Here is a 20,174-nt window from a genome sequence, read left to right as displayed (position 1 = left end):
TGGTACAGGTGCCAGTGCAGCTAACAGTTTAAACAAATGTGGTATAAATGGGTGAAAGCCAATTGAGTGTAGAAAAGAGGATGCTAGAGATTTGCAAGAAGAAACCAGAAACTGCAAAGGAGTTGTACGATTTTTTTTGTGTTGGCTGTCTTCACCACCTAAATAAGAGAATGTGCTGCACGCATTGTGGTAAAAGAAAGCGTCTTTTTTCAGTGTTTTTGGTTCACGACTGTGTGTGGCTTTTCTTTGAAGTGATCTGATCCATGGAAATCGAGCTTACTATTAGGATCAGTTTAATTTAATCGGCTGACGATAAGGAGGTTAGAAAAAGACTGGAGCCAGAGGCAACATCATAGCCAAAGTAACCTGAACAGAGAGATATCCATTAAATGATGAATAGGAAAACAAATGCTATCAATTGTATTGCGTGGTGAATGTTACTTTTAGTGTGGTAAGCCTAGAAAGTATAACATATAAGAAAAAATAACAGCTTTTACGTGTCAATCAAGGCGGCAACGGTAGAATATAGTGTTCGCGCAAAGGGGTCAAAGCTGCGCAGCTGTTCGTAGTGTTGCGTACGGTGTAGTTGCCTGTACCAAGCTAGCTGAGTATAACCTTATAGTGTTATTATCATTTAAAAGTAAGTTCCCTTTTTTGGTGTATCGTTATGTTTCTAAATAAACCGTAACATTGCCTTATTGGGAAAAGTAAAAAATTGACAAGGTGGTTTCTGCTTAAAAAAGTGAGGAATTCAATCATACGCAAAACAAAAAATGTGAATTTTTTTCTAGACAAAATACTCGATACTGCCCCAAAGATATAAATAATCATCACTATTTAAAATTTTATTATGTAACTGTTTTCATATTATAATCAAATGCCACATTTTTTATGTGTAACACACTTCCAAAAATTAGCAAGCCATCTTTATTATTTAGCTACATTATTTCTTTAGTAAAGATTCTTACCTTCTTTCTGGTTTTTATTTTAAAAAAGAACTTTGAGCCTTGCATCACTCTTTCACTTCATCACATTTTAATAATAGTTTAAATTTAGTTTAAAAAATTAAACAACATCAAATACAAGTTGTAAGTGAGTATATTGAGTTTGCATCGCTATGTTTCTCTAGATTTACGTGCTATTATCTTTAGCACATAAAAAAACCGCCTCAGATTTTATTGTAACATCTACCTCCTATACAGTAATAGGGTTATCTTGTTTTACATGCCTTGGGAATCATTGTAACATAGTTAGACATGCGCACTTTAAAAGTCAGTTTCCAGAGATGCGAGCCTAGTGAGTAAAGTCCAAGTTTTGAACTCGTAAGCATGTGTTATCAAGCTAATTGTTTTATCATAGCAAAATTGTATACACAGAATGTATGTTAAGCATTAAACTCACTGTTTTAGCAGTAAACTTATGCTTACGTACTTTCTCTGCGATGTTGTAAATCATAACTTGTATTTCGGTGCTACATGTAATGTATACGTATGTGGAAGAAAGAGAGCATGTACTCTCCATAAGCTTGTCTTCTTTAACGGTATGAGCTAGACATGCTCTACTATTCTCGTTTACCCTTTCTTCTAGTACGTTACTATTCTTACGCTGCTTAACCTTTTAATCAAAAGTCGTTTTTAGTTATTGATTAAACGTTTACAACAATTAACTTTCATATTTTATTCGTAAGTGATTTTTTTATTGCTTGAACGGTATTTAAAGCTATATAAGTTTTTAAATTTGAACTAATATATACTTCATAAAAAAACTGACTCTAATCCAAAGAAAGGTTAGGCGAGTTTCATGTATCCCATATAATCATGAAAGATAATGACTTGTCAAAGAAGTAAGTGTATATATAGTAAGTGTAAATAATTCTCGTTACAGTCGTATGTGTGTGAGTTTCACGTGCATTTCTATGACAAACAATATATAAATGGACGTATCTTCTACGAAACGATATTTTTAATTACTTACTGCGATGTGTTGAAGGTGGTGTGGTTATCGTTTGAATAAAAATATTCGGAAATTCAGTGTGGTTCCAATGAATATCATAATATTTAATAAATGATCAATTATAAAAAATATGCATTGTAGATGGAAAAAGTTTAAATTAAAGCCATGACGTAAAATGCTGCTAGTCTTGTCGGCACAAGACTCTGCGCTTTCATCGAATCTTCTGATGATTTCAAAACAACTTTCTACCACCTACGCACGCTCACTACATCTCAAACTTCATGCTCGCATCTGTCGCATACGCTCACACTCACTCCGGGTCACGTTTTTAATACCCACAGTATATGAATATCTAATAAAAGAATAAATAACATCTGTAGTCCTGCTTTATCTTCAATAGGGTATAGCATAAGATGCCAGTAAATGTTGCTGCAGGCCGTTCATCACACATTAATTTTTTTGGTATATATTATTGAAACATCCAACGTATATTTGTTGTAGCAAAAAAATGACTCAGAAATTCTTGTCGATCGGTTAACTGTACCGTTTTATTTACGTTTGATTTAAAAAATCCTAATTTAACATGTACTTTTTTGGAAGATTCGCATAAAATTGCATTTATAAAGAAATGATCTGCAGAAATTTCCGAATTTTTTTTGTATAATAGTTGACTATAAAATAAACCTATTAAATTTTTAATTGGAACAAAAAGTTTTTTGTAAAGTAATCGCCAGCGTTTCTGCGTATTTGCGCTTTTTTCATCTCTCTGAACCTTTACCCCGCTAACTCTGACGAACGTCTTGAAGCCGAAAAATCACCTCAGACACGAATAAAAAAATTATGATAGAAAATAACAAAACTAATTAATTATGTATTAATATAATCTATTATAAATAAATTATTAATCAACAAAAGTTAAAAAAAACGTAATAGTGCTCGAAAATATTTGAGAATTAAAAAAATGAAATAACTGTACTCACAATTATTTAATTATTGTAAAATTAACAAATTGATACAAATTTAACAAATTTTCATTAATATACAGAAAAACAGCTACAAAAAAATATTTTTTACTATGTTTTTGAAAAATTACCTAAAAATATGAAAAAATGTTTTTTCCTACTTTGAGAGATTTTGTTAACAATTGAATATTTAGTGCAACCTTAGTAAGAGAAATAGGATTCACATTCTGTGCACATCCAACCAGGGCAATCACAAGTAGTCCCTCGGGCCTTGTGCTTGCCCTGGCGACATGCACCACCAGGTACAAAAACTACCATTTCCTAACTTGGACATTTTTGAAGGTCGGGAGTGTCCCTGGTAGGAAAAATAAGATTCGCACCTGATGTGAAACTACCATTTTGTCCCTTGGGATGCAGTGCTTTACGTTCTAGGGCACACTTCCCGCCCTCGATACAAAAAATATCGTTCTTACCTCGGGCACAAATATACAACAACCACGCCCTTCGGGCACGCAAGTTGTATTTTCTGCCCTTTCTGCATAAATATACTATTTTCAATTAAATACTTTATTTTATTTTATAATACTTTATTTCATTTATAATTGAATCAAATGCTAAAACATACATACGCATAACAACATGCAATAACGCACAAGTACGCAAACAATTATAATGACAATTATCCCACTTACTACTTTAACAAACTCTTTAGAGAGATGTTTCGTATTAGAATTAGAATATTTTCCTGTATGCAGAATCCTTATTAGAAGACAAATAACGCAATACAGAGAGAGTCATTTCAAATTTTTACTGACATAATTATATGCATAGAAAAAACTATAACTGTTTTATGAGTGCCTTTGCTGCACATCAAATATGACATGTTGGTTAATCAAAAATATTCTACTACAAAATAGAGGGATTGAAAAGTAATGAGATTAATCAAATTAAGTCATGTTTCTGACCATTACCAAACAGATATTATCTGTAACAAATAATACAATATCAATAATTACGATATTTTTAATTATTTAAATATTTTTTTTACGAAAAAAATTTACGTGGTACCATATTCTTTTACAATAGAAAGATTTATATTACTTAACTTTTCAGGCTATGTCCTTTTCTGTTTTTTTTTCAAATATCTAATTGTAACAAACTATAACATTAAATAAGCTGTCTTACAAACGTTGCAATACTCACGGTTTCAAATTTTTAATTGAATCTAATAAAATTCACTTATAAACTCTAAAAATTTTAATTCATTAATGCACAGTATACTGAATAATGTTACTAATGCTAATAATACTAATTTAATTAAATAATTAACTTAGAGCCATCTTAATAAAATGAGAAATCAGGTAACCAAATATAAAAATAAATGTTGGTTACGATTATCGTGGCGTCATTTGCTTTTCAAACTGGGCTGAGTGGCACGATAATGTCACTTTATCTAAAATTAATTATTTGTGACACTAAGCCCTGATTAAAAATATTCCTGGCAAGTTATGTAATACATATATTTTTATGGTATATACAAATGATAACGTGTCAGAACTTTTTCGTTAATGAAATATGTATGAGTACGTACTCAAAAACATCATAATTATTGTTGTTATACAGTTTTTTGTAAATAATAACTGTTTTGTAATTAAGTAACAAACACGACTAATTTTAATTAATCTCATTACTTTTAAAATCCCTTATTTTGTAGTAAAATAGGTTTTGTTGACTAACATTTTGTATATGATGGTAAAGGCACTTGTAGAATAATTTTTGTTTTCACTATGTACGTAAATATGTAAATGCAAATTTTAAATGACCACCACTGTATTACGTTATTTGTTTTGTATTCATGATTCTGTGTTGCATAGAGAAAGCTATTGTCGTTCTAATGTAAAACATTTCAACAAAGAATCATTATTTGTCATGATTATACTCAATTCATCTGAACTTTTACTTTGTATTAAAATTAGTTTTTTTGAAGACTTCACTTTTTCTGGTGAACTTACTGAATACATTTTTTGTTTTAAACGTGAAATATTTGGATTTATAGCAGCCCTTTGTCGACTTTTAATAAAAAGAACTTTATCAATATTATGCAATTACTGATTTTGTTGACACTTAAAATATTTAATGAGATTCAACTTAACTGTTTAACTTAACTCCTCATTCATAAAAAAATCATAAAGAAATGCATTCAGAAGGGTCTTAACCATAGCTCTTTAATGGCATTAATTATTTTCACGACCTTTTGTTACATAACCTTGAAAAATGTGAATAAAAATAGAAAACGTGTTTTTGGCATCGTCTAAAATTTGCTGAATTCATGTCATCTGTTACCATTACTGTTTGATATATTTATGTATGCGTCAAAACAAACTTAAGAATTTAGATATATATTACATATTTATCATTCATAATGTTATTTTTTTATGCATTGCAGAGTGTCAAAATGGTCAACTTCTGTAATTTTTCGGCAAAAGACAACCAAACCATAAACAAAGGTCTCGTTAAATGTCCTCGAGTCTTTTATAATGATTTTCTGATAATACCAAAAAATGCAATGATTTTCATGTTGTGTAAATTAGAATCATTTGAAACTGAGGAAGAACGAGAAAAACGTAAAAAAAGTAAGCAAAAGCAGGAGTGGCTACATTTTCAGTGCTTAAATAATCCTGTGTACTCTTACGTATCACGCTATTGTCTCTTCTAAAAAGAGAAAATCAATTATTTTAAAACATTATTAAATAAGATGTTTGATGTTTTTTCAAAGATACAGCATGAAAAAAAAAAAAAAAAAAAAAAAAAAAGAAGCATGAATTAACAATAAAAGAAGAAAAACAAAGGACATGATACGTTTTACTGCCTTAAGAATCTTATTTCTGCCGTCAGATTATTTTCTTAAAACACATAAACTTCTCTTAAATTTACAAGAACCAATCTTTTCTGGATGTGTTTACCGGTGCTGTCTTCCAGCTTTACAGAGATAAAGACTTTTATGCCAGGCATGATATGACTTACATCTTCACTGTTATAAGAATCTTAGATTAAAGAAACGGTATCATCCGCAAAAACTTTGATCATATCTCATCGACATTACCATCAGCAGGGAGATGACATCATCTATTAATTTACGATTATGCATTTGAGATCTACAACCAGAACAAATTCTTGGCAATTCTGGGATTGCTGATTATTCAGCTCTTTCAGTTGATGGAAATTTAATAACTTTTTGCGTGTTTGCTCACACTTTAAGAATTGATGCATTGTGACTTGAAAACTAAATCCATCTTCATAGATTATACTGTTAATAAACTAACTTACGTAAAAAATAAATAAATTACTTTTTATTAAAAAAGATTATTGCTGAACCGTGATTTATATCTACAAAATTTTTTTTCAAACTGCAAATACACAAAGTAGATCATTCAAGCAAATAAAACTTATAATTACATATTGCCATAACCGTATTCATAATAGTTATAATTATAATAAAATTAATAAAATATTGCGGCCGCAAATAAAGAGGAGAACCAAGCCTGATGTCAACACTTATTAATAATATAATCATAGTGAAACACAACACTTCCAATAAATGTTTATTTACCATCTTGGGCTTGTGGAAACTGTCACTTATAATAATTAACCATATTTTAAGATAGTTTTTAACATGTGCATGCATGGGTAACAATACTGAATAAGTTTTTTATTTCGTAAAATATATCACTGTTTATTTTTAATTAGTTACCTTCTGGAATGAAAGAATTATTAAATTTTGTGCCGAAAAATAATCGACCAATACTTGATGCACAAGCCTTTTAAAATGCCTTATAATCTTCACAAAAAAAAGTAATTAAAATGATTGGCTACCATCTCGGAATGTTGTATTCTATTTTTTTTCTTTTTCTGTGTCGAAACACCATTTCAAACAAATCAAACGAAAAGAAACATTTTCCCAATGATGTCTTACCGTGATGCGACTATCAATGATATCTAGTGATTAGTTACCTTTTCGAATAAATGAAAACACCAACTTAATGATGTAAAATCAGTTATAAAACAATTCCAAGATGTGTATTTAATGTATAAGTGTCATTAAATAAATGAATAAAATTTTGTTTTCTTTGTCTAGTTTTATTTTTCCTAAAAAGACATAATAACCCTACGTTTAGATCTTAAAAATGTGTATTATTATGTATAACTTGTATATTGACTGTGCAAACTATTGCGAAAATGCTATAGTAACTGCAAGTATTGTGAATGTTGATGTGAGAATGAATAAAAAATAAATATAAATAAAATAGAAATAAATATTTGAGAGTCCAGTGGCTCACCAAGACCTGGGAGTGATCAGTTTAAGAAGTTTTCTCTTGGTCATATCAGTTAGCAGGTTGAATACAGAAGTACAGTTATACTTGTTATACTTGATATTACTTCACTGCATACAATAGAAATTAGATTTTTGGGCACAGACAATGGTTTGACTAGTCATTTTAATGAAACAGAACTTTTTTAGTTATTAAAGCATAAACAAAAGGTTAGTTCAATTTTCACACGCGTGATTCGCTTAATAAAATTTTTGTGAACTTAACAAATGTATAATGACAAAAAAAAGACTCTGCTTTTGTTACATAGAAAATTTTACGTAAAATAATTGAAATGAATGAAAAAAATAGAGTTGTCTATAGTAATGCCAGGTGATAATTAAAATATAATTGTTCAGTTTTGTACCTGAATATTTGCCGACGAACCTTTTCTAAATTTAAATTGCGTCACGTTCGTTATTCTTATATTAAAGTTGAAGTAATTTTCCGATCATACGCCTTTATCATCGCGTACATTTGCAATGCGCAAGAGACCGTTTTACCTTTACTCTTGTACCTTTATTTATCAATGTACTAGAAGTTTCTACTTTAACTTTTGTCTCTATAAATATTGCTCTGTGAGCATAGTAAGTTAGTTAGCGCGCCGCGGCGGCAGAGAAAGCTTCTCTCCGCTTGACTTCACTTGAGCACATTTTCATAATTTAAGCACTGTAAATATATTGTATAAATTTTTATTGCACATTTGCGTTACATTTATTTTCCGCCGTAAACCACTTCCACCTCTACACGACTGAACTGGATTGAGAGCAGCATAAAACCACTTCCCTCGTGAACAATAATCTTCTGATTAGCAAGTTTGCTCATATACTTTGCTCAACGTAGACGACCTGCAGTAAAAAGTTTCACAGCAAAACCGACTATAGGCAGTGTTTTCACGCATACTTACACTTGCAGTGTGACATTAACAAGGCATTTAGCATCAAAATTTCAACTAATAATCTTTATATTCAAAATTATATTCAAAATAGTTGCATTTGCTTCAGTAATATTGAGTAAAATCCATGCTATTTTCTAATGGATTAACTTTTATAGTTTAAAAGCTTAACACTTAAACTCTTGATAATACCACCGTTTGATATTTTCATGCAACGGTGAAATAGGAATAACTTTGTCGATTCTATAACAACAGCGCATACTCTGTAGTAATAATATTTTCTTGATCATTTAATTTTCAGTTGACCTACAAAGATTTACAACGTCCAGTTGGTAACATGTATAATTACAATTCCTGGAAAATGACATTTAGAAAACTGTAACGAAGGCTCAAGGCACTAGAGATGCATATTATAGGAAAGCCACACTACGATTTTTTGTAGTCATCTTGTTCAGTGGATAAATGTAGAGTAACATATTTGTAGTTAATATTATAACGCACTTATTATCTTTTTGATTTTCAGTAAAATAAATAAAATTGGATGGTGGTTTATCACTATCGAGCGTTAAAAAATGGTTTTGTTTCGATTCAACATAAGCCATATTACACAGATTCATACGACACAGTAAATTTAAATTAATAATCTCTTTACCAAAATTTTTGCGGACAATGTAAAAAGTATCTACATCAGTCGTCATGTAGGATGTAAGGATGACTAATTGGCCCGTGAAAGGTGATGCCCTTGTACATGAAAATTTACATATCTGCTGCACTCTTCCTTGTAAAATTTTTACGTTTGATGCATTCTCCCATGCAAATTTTTGTAAATACAGGCAGAAGTGTGCGATTGTCCCTCAAACACAATATTTTACGGTCATACCGTAGCTGAAGAATTTCCTATGCTGTGACAAAAGTTACTATAAATGCTAAATGCCTATTGCTTTAATTATACGTTGACGAAATTTTTTCACTAAAAAGTGGAGCATGAAAGAAGGTAAGAAAAAAAACCTAATAAGAAAATCAGTCGTCATCCGACACTCTTAGTCAAAATATATTTTCTTGCTGATACGTTGTAATATCTTTACACGTTCCATTTAAAAATTATTTGTTTTGTTTTTAATTGACTTCGAAGTTTAAAACAGTTTTTCTTTGCATTGTTGCAATTCACTTAAACTTACTGGAATTCTATAAGAGTTTTTCGCGCAATATTAACTTTTTTTAACGGACACACGAGTTTTTCTTAGTTTTCTCCGGAATCTCGTGTCGGATGATTCACGAAAAGTGTACCCAATTAGTGGTTTAGTGATGTGCTGCCTGAATACTCTGATAATGAGTTGATATGAGTATTCCAGGAGTCGTTCATTGTTTACCTGTCAAGGGTGCACGTGGAAGCTGTACCATTTCTATTTAACACGTACTTTCATAGCCAACCAAGTAGTGGTAGAGGGCATGACTCCTAATCCTAGGAACAGTGTGTTGCTACACGATATGAACGAGGATTGGTTAGTAATATGTTTCAACTTTACAAAGTTTTGTATGGCTTTAGACAAACAAATGAAGTACTTTTTTAGTTGTCTATATATGTTTTAAAGATTCTAAAAATCTTCCGAACATTGATGGTACACTAAAAATAAAAAAGAAGCTTGTGGAGATGCCATGCCTAGACCGTCAGAGTTAGACAATTATAGCAAACAGAAAATATCTGTTTGTAAATAAAAAATTTTACGTCCGTGTTTTTTCTCTATTATCTGTATTAAAAGTTAGAAATCATATTCATCAAAATTTATTTATAGTGTATTACGTAGAGAATCAACCAGTGTATCTACGGGAGAGGTTAGCTGAACCAACACCCAGCTCGTTGGGAGTAGCTATGATGCCCAACACCCTTGCATGTAACTAATAATTTTTTTATTAGTATTTTGTAAATTTTTTCTATTACTTCGGGATCATCACTATAACGAAATTTTTTTATTTAACAAATAGAGCCAGAGAGAGTGATAGTGCTCGTATAAAATAATAGCAAGAGCAACCCACTCGTCATTAAGAGCATCATTATGAGCTGCAACACAGAACAGTATATCAAAATTAAACCAAACAACACATTAATAGGCACAAAATATAAAAAGAGATGGAAAAAATTTATCAAATCTTTTAAACTAACTTGTCACACAATAAAACTCAAAATTAATAACCCTACAAATACAGCAAATACGTTAGAGTGGATTGGGAACGCTTTGAAAGAACTTATAATTGTTATTAAAAAACTAAACAATTACACAACTAGAAATTATTCTGTGGTGATAGATTTGCACTTGGACGCATTGAGTGAAGGATCAGTGGGTAACTTTTACATACTAATGAATCAAATAGATTTTCAAGATAACTCGGATCTATGTAAAAAAATTAAAAAGAACAGACGAATACTCGGCATTGCAAAGAGTTTCGAAGTTGAGGCTACAGATGGCAAACTCTCTAAAGGGTGGGTTGTGCATTAAGATGTATTAAATAATCTCAATAAAAAAAAGGGTCTTATTTTTTAATAATCAGGATAATCTATGTTTAGCTAGAGCATCTGTATGCAGTGAAGCTTTAACAGCAAAAGATTCTTCAACTTATAGGTATAAGAAATGGTGTGAAGTAAAAACTAAAAAAGGACAAAAGAGTTAGGCAGTTGAATTAAAGCAGGCATGTAAAATAGATTTAAATAAGGCTGATCGGTATGATCCGATTAAATTTTCAAAATGGACAAACTGGCGACAAACTTCGAGTGGCGTGGTATTTGTATTCGTATATTTGAATATGAGTTTTTTGGCAATGATGCAGCTTTTACGTATGACGGTGATAATGATAGATCAATATATTGCACATTATTTATAAACATCATGTGTTATAATGGCATGGAAAGTTATAGTTTAATTAATAATTTTTTAAACCGTAAATCAACAATATTTATGTATTTTATTATTATGTATTTTTGGGCAACACGCAATATAAACTACAATTGCGTGAATAAGCATGTTTAAAAATTAGTTTGCATAACAATGTAAAGAGTAGCTAAATTGTAATAACACCCAAGATATGGTAAAAAAATATTGTACCGACTCTCGGATAAAATTTTACTTAGATCAGTATTATATAATCATTAGATTCAAGGATTATTTGCAGAAAAATCAATCAGAAAAGAGTGACAAAAAATATACGCAATGTAGTTTAAATTTGTATATTTTATAATAAACTTATAAACTTATCTAAAAATTATCACGAATGCAAAAAAAATCCTGCAAAAAATGTTAAAGTGAACATGATTATAATACTCTCTATATGCAACCGATTCCAGAAAAAAAAAAATACAAATAATATTTATAAAAATTTATTTTTGTTTGTTATGACTTCTAAAAACAATTAATACAACCTTCCACGGCACTGTTACTTTACACTTATATATTCTGATTCTCTGCTTGATTTAAATATGGTGCGATACATGTATTTATTTTGCCCGTTTTGTTGGGTGAAACAGCTTATTTTCAAAGGATACCCTCCTTTATTTTTCTAAACACTACCCGTGTTTAAGAAAATTTATTGATTTAGTGGTAAGATTTAAACGTAAGACTTTTTCTTTATTTATTTACATTGAGCATAACACAAAATCGTTTGATGCACGATTTGTACTAAAATATTTAGTCGATAATAATGTATAATACCGCCAATGTGACTTTTGATGGTCGAAATATAATACGAATATCTGTTGGTAAAACAAAATTCAGCTCAAAATATGGGAAAATAATATTTTTCTTATCTATTTATAACAAGAGAAAATTTGAATTATAAGGGTACATATCTTTCCATAGAAGTTTAGGCGCCAAATACAATGCATGTTCAGGAAACAGAAGAGTTTTAAGAATGGTACTTAGAAGCAACGAGCAAAGACAGTTCAGAGTTCAACTTAAATAAAGAATTAATTCATTACTGTGTCCAAACAGTCCAAAAGTTCAAAAAGTTCCACGTCAAGCTTGCAAGACTTTTAGAAAAATCTTTATCCAAATTGGAGCAGTCGATCCTTCTGTGAAAAGCGTCACAATAGTCATCGTATGTTCTGTATTATACACGACAATTTTTAAAAAAAGATAAACGTTTGGTATGATACCGACAACAGAATATACTTGCACGGATCAATTTTCTAAAAAACGTATTAGGTAGCTTTTGTGAGAGTTACAAAAACAGAGATCATTCAATCTGGGCTATCATTGAAATATCGCCTAAGAAAAAGTTTCCTTGCTGACGGTCATTTAAAATAGCAAGAAGAAAATGTAAATGTTGAAGGGGCCGTTTTCTAATTTAACAGTTCTTACTTCCATGAGTGCTCATGTTGTTTTCCTAACGACCGATTGCAAAAATCAAATAATAATTTACCAAATGTTATAAAAATACTTTAAATATAAGTTTAAAACCATACTAAAAATAAAATGTATTTAAGATTCGGAAAAATAAATTAAAGATAGAAGGATGGAGTGAAAAGTTTCCAGCCTGACCAAGAGATGGCACCACTAGGTGTAGTGTTTCAGCGGCGTCTTACAGTACGACTCTTACTGAGCTTGTATTTACAGTTTCAGCCCGATTTCTACGTCAGTTTGAATTTAAGAGCACATTGCGCAAGACGTTTATGTTGTTTTCATGAAAATAAAAAGATTGGAAAAACAAGCTCTCATCGTATATTTCTATTTGAAAAGTTTTACATTAAAACAAATAAAAAAACATGGTTTTAACACTACGAGACTCCACCCCATCATATTCAGCTATTTAGCAGTGAGTTTCTAAATTTAAAATGGGTCATGTGAGCACCTCTGACGATCCTTGCTTTACTTCAGAAATCATTTAAAAATCCATAAAATAGTGTTAGAAGACCACAGAATAAAAGTGCATGAGATAGCTGAGACCTGTAGGATGTCAGCTTAACGACGTTTGAAGATAAAAAAGCTGTGTGCAAGGTGGGTGCTGCGTTTGCTCACGCTCGACCAAAAACTACTTTGAAAAAACATTTCTACTGACAATTTGGCGCTGTATAGGCCTGAACGAATTTTCGCGTCAATTCGTAATTGTTGATGAGACTTGGGTACATCACTACACTCCTGAAAATAATAAACAAAATAGTGGATTGGAAAAGTGAAACCAACTTCAAAAAACGCAAAAACAATTTTATTAGCACACAAGGTTGTGTCTACTGTTTTTTGAGATGCGAGAGGAATTATGTACATTGATAACCTTGATAAGGACAACACTATTATTGGTCAATACTACGCAGAGTTATAACAACCTTTGAAGCACGAGGTGTAACGTAAACGACCTCATTTGGCGAAAAAAAAGTTTTGTTTTATCACGATCACATCCTAGCGCATTCGTCGATTTTTGTCATGTCAAAAATCCATGAATCGAAGAATTGATGTCGCAACCCCTCTCCTCTTCAGACTTAGCCCTTAGCAACTATTACCTGTTTTCTTACCTCGAAAAATAGCTTGGGGAAAAAAGATTTAAGAGCAACAAAGCAGCTATCGAAGCTGTAAATCAGTATTTTGAGGAGCTTGACGAATCTACATTTGAAACTGGTATAACTAAATGAGAACACCGTTATGAAAAATGTATGTGTTGATGGTAATTATGTTAAAAGCAAAGCAAAAGAAATTTTAGAACACTGTTTTTCTTGGTCAAGCTGGAAACTTTTTACCCCACCCTCGTGTGTCGAAAAAATAGGAGTTCGTAAGAAATCACCCCATTGCTCAAAAATTATTTTGAACTCTTGAGAAGCTATTCACATAGATTGTATAATATAGTAACGCAGTAGGACATTTAAGATTTGAAAAAAAGTAAGTTTTTTAGACATATGCACCTTGTGCTTTCTTATATGCAAGAAAGGAATATTTCCTGTAAGACACACTACAATTTATACTGGGGATCATTGTTTCAATTTAACAGAGAGAAAATATGAAAATTTCGTCAACAACGTTGGAAGTCTAGTAAAGTGCGTAGTTCAACTCCCGAAAAATTTATTTCATCCTGTGCTTCCTACAAAAATGCATGGTAAATCGCTTTTTGGGTTATGTAGGGATTTTATGGCACAAGTGAACGATAATGAACGTCTTTAGGGTGATAAAAATGTACGAGCTTTTGTGAGTACACGGGTATCAGATTATATAAAAAACTCTAAAGAGTGTGGTTATAAAATCGTTAAAATAGATGTCATTTGGCAGTATGAAATTCTTAAATACGACTGGATATCATAAAGAGAGAGTTTACTGTCACAGTACATTGACATTTTCTTAAAAATATAAAAGTAGTAAGTTGGTGACAAACCAATGTAAAAACGGAAGAGGATAACAAAATTCACTAAACAAAATAAGAAGACAGAAAATCGAAGGTTCGATGTTGGATTATATCCTACTCCATGTCTTTAGTTAGCTTACAATTTGCAGTGTAAAAATGCTTTTTTAAGACGATAGTAAAATCCCATTTTACCGTACCTTTTTTATTATGTCTCACCCTGTGCACTGCCTTTCATACAAATTCCTAAGACAAATTTTCTATAAAAGTATTCCATCCTTTTTCCTACATCCAGGTTTAAGACAGGCTCACAAAGTCTGCACCTTTTACATATTCCTGTATCTCTATACTTATTGCAAATCCCTGCTACATTCAAAAAAATAACCTTATTTATTTGATCACGCTCTTTCACATTTTTGTCTTATTTGTTACTTCCTTTTATTTCTGGCTTATGCACAAAATTCATTTAATGTTTCTTTCCCTACCTACCTATCCCCTTTCCTCCCTTCTGCCCCTTTTTTCACCTTCTCCTCGCCTCATCACTTGTTATTTTTTTTTTACCTCCCCTACCGTCTTTCATCTCTTTTTATCGTTGTTTACTTCTGTAATCTCTACCCCTCGTCCTTGCGAAATCATAATTTTTTTCCATTTATACCAAATTCCTTAAAGTTTAATCAAACCAAACCCTGCTTTTACCTCCCATTCCACATGTCTTTGCTTTTAAACCCATCTTGTGATCTGCTCTTAATTTTATTCGTTCCTTGAATAACAGATCACTTTCTATTTACATATTTATTCCTTTCAACCTATACTTGTTCTTAGTAATACACATTTTATCGTCGAAACAGTAAAACTTAATAATTATTACCGATCCACTCAGTCTTACACTCTACTTTTTTATTTTACTTTTCAATATATTTTTAAACAGATTCTCTACCCACTCTTCTAAATTTCCCACGCCAGTTAACCTTTTGACTCGCATAACGTCCCTTACCAACAGCCGGCTACCCGTTCTTTCGCATGACCTTCTGTTCATCAGCACCATCTGACGTCTCTTCGTCCAAATATTCTTCATGCATGTTTCCCCGCCAAGCTTAACATGTTTTGTTTTAACCTTTGTATCTCTTCTGTGCAGCTTTGCCTCATTCTCTTGTTTTCCTTCCTCTCTTACCTGTATTTCCTCAATTCTTCTTTTAGCTTCACCTGCATAACCTTTTCGCCCTCTCTGATATCTTATTTTTCAAAAGATACCGACCTAGAGTCGTCTTGACTAGACTGCTTCCTACTCACTGACTTTTCCTCAATGTCGACTTTATTCATATTTACTGCTTCTTCCTTTCTCAGTTCTTCCTCTCTTACTTTTGCCTTGTATTCTTACTGAGTTGGCTTCAGAACGGATTTCAGCTATGCACCATTTTCTCGTCCTGAAATGCCTACATTTAACAGTTCTATCGGGTTCAGCTGTTCTGATGCCGCCTTTCTTTTCTCTATCTTTAGCGCAATATTCCTCTCTCCAACTATATACCTTTTACGTGCAGCTGTACTAATTTGAGCTCAAAATGCACCACACTTGTTGCAGCCTTATTTGGGCTTTTTTTTATCCACTTTCACACTTATTACTTACTTATGGCTTTTTTTGCCGACTTTCTCATCTTTATAACACTTTTCATTCACTTTTTAAGACAACTTTATAAAAGTATACACACAGCACGGACACTATTGACTGATTGAATTCATGTAAGGAAAATAACTAAATAATCATCATTAAATGATAATGTGCATGAAATATTGCAGGAAAACAAATAACAAAACGTGATTAAGATTTGTAAATAAAAATACATCTTCTCTGAAAGATTAGGAGTTTTAGGTAAAGATTGCATTGTAGTTCAAAACTAAGCACAATGGCCTTATAAGTGAATGCAGCCGTTCAACTATGGGTGCACTCTTTATCAACTGTGTACCTATAAATAAACACCTACAACATTAATAAAAAAGTTAATAATATTAAGACATTACTTTTTTTCAATGATTTTATAATAAACCAGGCTATTGCTAGTACTTTTTTTTTCGTATGAAGGTATAATAAAAGTTCATAAGAGCCTTAAGTACTTATAAATCTTTTTTAGCAGACGGCTTAAGCAAGCCCGATCGGAAAGCTTAGCGAGGGTCTAGATTGTGCCTACCTCGGCAACCTAACTAGCCTAGCTAGGTCCTAGCGAGGCAAAAGTATAGAGGCAGATGGCATGATTTAACGCGGCTTAGCCTGGCCCTACGTAGGGAACCTCTCTAAAATATTTTCTGCATACCCCCACCGAAAATTCTTTAAGTATATGTTCTACTCTGCTCTTTAACATCGCTCACTAGGTGTGCGTAGTATACTGTACTTCAAGAAATAAATTCTTAGACTAGGAGATTAAAAAATAGTATAATGTCTAACAATAATAGTAACTTTTTTATTTAAAAAATAAATTATTTTCACGATGTAAAAAAATACAGTAGAGAAAAAATAGCGTCGATTTAATAAAACTGTAAGAATGTTTTAAATGTTTTAGTCCTTAGCATTTTTATTTTGACTTAATAACCCAATAACCCAATAACCCAACAACCCAATAATCCCTACGAATTCCACCGTAACAAAACCTACCTTAGGCCTACCTAGGCCTCCTCTAACTACCGAAACAGCCTAATTAAATTTCTGATCGGAAGCCCATACAAACATTCAAGGATTAGGCAACGATATTTAAAGTACAATTAATTGCTTCAAACATGATTTTATCAGTCCATAAATTTTTTCCCTCTTAGAAAGAATTCTCATGAACGCACCTATTATTACAAGTTAAGTGATCAATTGTTATTTAAAATTTAATTGGCTAGTATTTTATGAGTATCCAGTAATAGGCACTGTTCAGTTATAGAGGCACTTAACTTATTAAATTTAATTCACATACGTAAACTATATATATTTGTGTGTGTATATATTCACATTTATGAACTGTAAAACTTAACAGTTTATACTTAATAAGTGTTAAGTGTAGGCCCAGTTATACTTTTTTTTCGTTGGTATTATTTAGTACTATGTAATTTTCAAAGATCGAAGCATGTATTATTATGACATGATAATCAGCTTTTTGCATTAGCCCTACGTAACCACGAAAAGACAGAACTTCCCTCTCCCAAATTTTTCAGACATCAACAGTAATGAACATAAATTAAAATGTTTTTAATTTTTTTTAAAAAAGAACCCGTTTGTTCATTACTAATTTTCTGAATTTATACGTAGTAGAAACAATTAAAAAGAAAACTTAATTTTAAAAAACATGCATAAGCCTCTTACAACACTATAATCATAGGACTTTAAAATTTTTTCAAATAATATAATACTAACAAATAATTTAGTTAAAAATTTATTCGTAAACATTTAATTTTAATACGTATAAGAAAAAGTCATATGAAATCTAACTTTTGTCAAAAATAAAGATAAATTATTATTTTCGAATACAATAAACTAAATTAATTCGATTAATAAAACTGTTCTATTTTTAAATTAAAATACATAATGTCATGTATTGGAATTAAAAAAGGAAACATTTGTTTGTATAAAAACTTATTCTTCAAATATTTGGTATCCAAAATATTCAATTTCTTTAAATTATTACTATTTCTAAATTTTATAAAGTTTGTATTAAAAAAGTATCTTCCATACTACATTTTTTATTTCTGAATCACTGTCACAGTCTAGTTGTATAGAAATAACATTTTTATTTTTGCATCGTGATAAAACTACATATAATTGACCATAAGAAAACAAAAGCTTCTTTAAGCATATACCAACATTATCGAAACTTTAACTTTAAGATTTATTTATAGTCGGAGAGAATTTTAAAACTGAAGGAAATTGCTTTCTGTAAAAATTTAATGGTAAGGAGTATAATGTTGTTCAGAACTTTAATTGAAAAATTTTTACAACTATTATTATCAGATTTAATAACACCCTTGTAAGTAGCATGATCTTTGCTGTGATATGTTTTTATCTCTCTATTTACATAATTTAGAATTTTATTATTCAAAAAGTAAGTATATTCGTTATGAGAAGTAAGGATAACACTATTTATTAAAAAGTCAACATCTTTACCAAAAATATCGGAACAAACAACAGGTGTTTTCAATTTATTTGGTACTCAAAATGATTCAATTTTTCCTTTTCCAATATCTAACGATAATTTTGAAAACGTTTTGTCAGTTAAACAAATATTAATATTAAGTTTAAGAATACGAAACCACGTCAAAAGATAGAGTGATTTAATACCTTCTTGTATAATCATGCTTCTATTACTATTTCTTAAGACTGGAAGATTCGGTCTGAAATCGACTACTCAAACAATTAATTTATCACCAAACTTATTATATTTCAACTATTTCTAAGGCTTTTTCGGGATTATAGTAGCCTCGTCTTGTATAATTTACTACTTCTTCCCATTTCTTTTTTTAGATTTAAATTCTAAAAACAAACTTTCTATATTGCTTGAGGGGACCGATCAGATGTTGGATTGATAAGATGTAACCTGATTTTTCACTTTTTGCCTTGAATTTTCAATTAATTTTGCCAAGTGTGGGCTTGATTTGTTCTTTGATGTGTCAATAATGTGCGTCAACTCTTATTTTTTCTATAACATAGCTAGCTGCTTAATAAATACTGTTATAAAGCTATGCAATTCGAGTAATTTTACCGATAAGGTAGGAAATTTTAACTATCTCTAGACTGCCTTTAAGTCTAATGGTAAACGAAATGTTTTATGACTGGTCATTTTTTTTGAAAGTAATATTCATAATATACCAGTCTATGCCATAGATAAAATTTTTTTCCACAAAAATTAGATAATAATTCAATGTTTTATATAAAAAGTTCTTTCCAGAACCTCCTGGACCATTAAAACATAGATTTTATCTGTTTGTTTACTTATGCTTTTAAAAATTATGATTTATGAACAGAGAGACTCATTACGGCCAGAAAATATAACCACAAACTTTTCGTTTTATTACTTCTTTAAATATTCTTATCTGTAGTCAATACTACGCCTGATTAGAATCAAACATTGGGATGTTAAAGTGAAGTAAAAAGAAACTATAAGACCCATTTTTTTCGGAAACTCTATATAATCAATAAAATGATTAAAAACGTTTTTCAAATTTTATCTTCTTTGATATTTTCTGCGATTAAAAATGAGGCAAAAAATTGTCTTGTATATTTATAAAAACGTATTCATTAAATTAAACTACCTCCATCATGACTCTTAAACTACTTTACAAAGATTTTTTGTATTTTTTTAACTTCAAAGTGCAACTGAAAAAATGAAGTATTCAACTGATTTAAAAATAAGGGTATTGGCGCACGGAGTGCAAAGGGGGATAAAGCTAAATTTATATATATATATACGTATATTTATAGATGGTGACTTGTGAGGACTTCACGTTCTTCTAACATATATATCAAATACATGGTAAAATTATGCGGACATCCGCATGATTCCACTTTTGTCCTCATAACTACCCTTACATACATGTGATTGTCCGCGTAAGTCACCTCTTCATAAACATAGATACATACATGAATGTTGATAGATAGTGACTAATGCGAACTTTACGTGTATTGAATATATATATATATATCAATTACATGGTAGAATT

This window comes from Copidosoma floridanum, unplaced genomic scaffold, assembly GCF_036245765.1.
Source record: "Copidosoma floridanum isolate Cflo_tuat_1 unplaced genomic scaffold, Cflo_Japanese_pri ptg000027l, whole genome shotgun sequence".
NCBI lineage: Eukaryota > Metazoa > Arthropoda > Insecta > Hymenoptera > Encyrtidae > Copidosoma > Copidosoma floridanum.
This window is presented reverse-complemented; position numbering follows the sequence as displayed.